Source organism: Panthera uncia, chromosome C2 (assembly GCF_023721935.1).
Source record: "Panthera uncia isolate 11264 chromosome C2, Puncia_PCG_1.0, whole genome shotgun sequence".
Taxonomy (NCBI): domain Eukaryota; kingdom Metazoa; phylum Chordata; class Mammalia; order Carnivora; family Felidae; genus Panthera; species Panthera uncia.
In genome coordinates this window covers 14,054,781-14,057,681 of record NC_064810.1, presented here as the reverse complement: position 1 = coordinate 14,057,681, position 2,901 = coordinate 14,054,781, and positions in this window count along the sequence as shown.

Sequence of the window (2,901 nt, the reverse complement as noted above, 5' to 3'; positions counted from 1 at the left end):
CCATTGCTACAGTGTGGGCTTGGTTGCTATTCCAGCAGTCTTTACAACCCTGGGTCCTACACAGCTTGTCAACCCCTTCTCCCAGTGTACCAATAGGTTCTTTGAGTTACCCACATTCTCAATAAGTTTCTTTGTTTTTAAGTGATTTCCATCTCTTTCAATGAAGAACAATGTCAGATAAATCGTCTTTCTCTTCATAGTCTTCACTTCCTGAAGAAAAGCACACAATGAAGACAATGATATTTTAGTACCTATCTTTCCTTTAACTACTTCCTTGCTAATTAAGTAGAGCTATCCTAGGATCTCTAAACAGAACCTTGGAGTAGACCGGGAAAGAGAACTTGGCTTTTGGCCTCTTCATGTAGTACAAATGACTACTGGGATGGGGGTTCTAATAATTTATTGCACTTGCCTTGTGCATTTACTATCTGCCCTGGAGCAATCTGGTGTTCCATACGGGATGTTTAAGATTTTTTAGCAAACTATTTCCGTTATCATTTCAATATAAAAATATAACATGAAAGAAATTCAACTTTCAACAAGATCATGTCAGGTTTAATAGCCATTTAGTATTACATCCAGGAGTGAAATAAGAAAGTAAGACATTTCACTGTATGAATCTGTAACAAATTTCAACGTAAAGGCAGTAAAGCTGAGTAAATCCAGATTTCAATGAAGAAGCTCACTACTGAGAAGAGGAGAAAAATAATCAAACGTCACATTGTATAATAAAGTTTGTTGTGGAAGAAAGAAAATATGTGAAAGAAATATAGTTGAGGATAGGCTCTTTTTTACTTTTCTGGACCATGATGTAAACGTGATTTTTATATATAGTCCTTATAGGACTAGAGGTGTTTCTATGGAATGAAATTCAGGGAAAAAAAAGGTATTGTAAGGAGATAAAAGTATTAAGGTAATAATAATAGCTATAGATAATGTCTGTTGTTTAGTCCGTGTCTGGCCTTTCCTTTATGCTTTACCAACCTTAGCTCATTTAATCCTCTCCACATTACAGGAGAAACAATGAAATCATGCCCAATATGCAGATAACAAAAGTGAGACTTAATGAAGTAAAATCAATTGCCCAAGGTCTTGGAATCAATCAACATTGATATTGCAGACCAAGGAATCTGACTTCAAACTTTGTGTTTGAATAACATATGGTCATCCTAAGATGACCACGAAGAAAATGGCACCTTAAGATGTGAATGGGGTAAATGATGAATTAGGAAGACTTGGGTTCACCAACTGTGAGATCATGACCTGAGCCGAAACCAAGAGTCAGACGCTTAACCGGCTGAGCCACCCAGGTGCCCCTGGAGTAAGAAATTTCACTTATTCCGTCCATGTCTCAAAAAATGACTCTCCCTCCAATTCTATCTTTTAACATTAATCCTCCTCCCTAAATTATGTGATCTCCATTCACTAGCACACAAGGGGTACCCCTAACACTATCATGTCTTCTTCAAACCCTTTATCTTTAATCAGGATATTTTACCCCTACTTACATTCAGAAGAATGTATGTTCTAACATCTTATTGATATAAGAGGTATAAACAAAGCTTCTCCCACCAGAACTACTTACTGACTGCAATTTAGAAATGTGTTTCATGTTCCCGGCTTCCAAGTCTCTAACAATTTAACTAAGAACATCAACATAGCTTTTGCAATGTGCTTCTAAAAGCCATGACATTCAGGAGAATCACTAATTACGTTTGGCCACAAATCAAATTTAATAGCATCTGGACAGTTCAGATCAAAAACCGAAACGACCTTCAAATAAGGGCAACATTTAAATCTGATATGCGTGTTATACAAGGTCATACTTAGTACCGGGTACTGTCTGTCCAGAAGCAATTAAGTTGAGCAATCACATATTCTGTATTCCATCTAATGTCTCTTTAAAAGCCCTCTGATTTTTTATATATGTTTATCAGGGCAAACTCTATATATACTTACACCCCTTATAGAGCACATGTAAACGTGCAAACTAGTTTGCATTTTGTTACATTATAGACAATGGAAAACGAAAAATTCAAGTTGTAAATCATATAGGATAATAACTCCAGTTATCATTATTATTAATCTACAAGGATCATTCCACTTTATTTTTGTTAGTGCATAAACTAATTACCTAAAGAATTCTTCTATTTTATCCCGGGGATTTAGAACACACTAAGCTTTATATATGAGCATACTAAGCTTTATGCATCACTAGCAAGATTAAATGCATGCCGAAGGGATTTGCAAGAGATCCTTTGAATTGACACTTTCCAGTCTAATAACACTTGGACATTCACTCTGGTTCTCATGTCCTCCTCACAAAAATATTTAAGGTAAATTCTGTGTAAGTCACCAGACCCTGACCCATGAATTCTCCTCTTTCACTTTTTTTTTTTCTCTTACTTCCCTTGTTTGGTTTTCTGATTTAAAATCTAAACTGCAGTGTAGGTAAAAAGGTAACAGTTTTTTTCTGTGGGAAGCTGTTCTTACAGTAATGTATTTCCTTTCAGTTTACAGAAGGATAAAAAGAATTTCTCAAGACAGAAGTCATAGGGGTCCAAGTATGAGTGTGAGTGAATTCACACATGTCTGGTCATGTCAGACAAACTGGTGAAGCAGGCTATTCCGGCCACTTACAAGTTGGCTCAGAAACCTTCTAGAAGAGAATCCAATCCGTGCTCACTGTTGATGTTCCAAGAAGCTCCTTCCAAAGGGTGAACTGATGGATCAAGCCTGAAAGAAAGTTCCTCATGAGTAATTGAGGAACTTTCTGGGAGAGAATACATCGTGAAGAAAGAAAGAGCCAGGTCATTTGGCCTTGACTGAGCAAGGCCGCCAGGGTTGCCAGCCAGGAGACCCTGTAGTCAGTAAAGCATCCAGTTGTGTGACTCAGTTGCG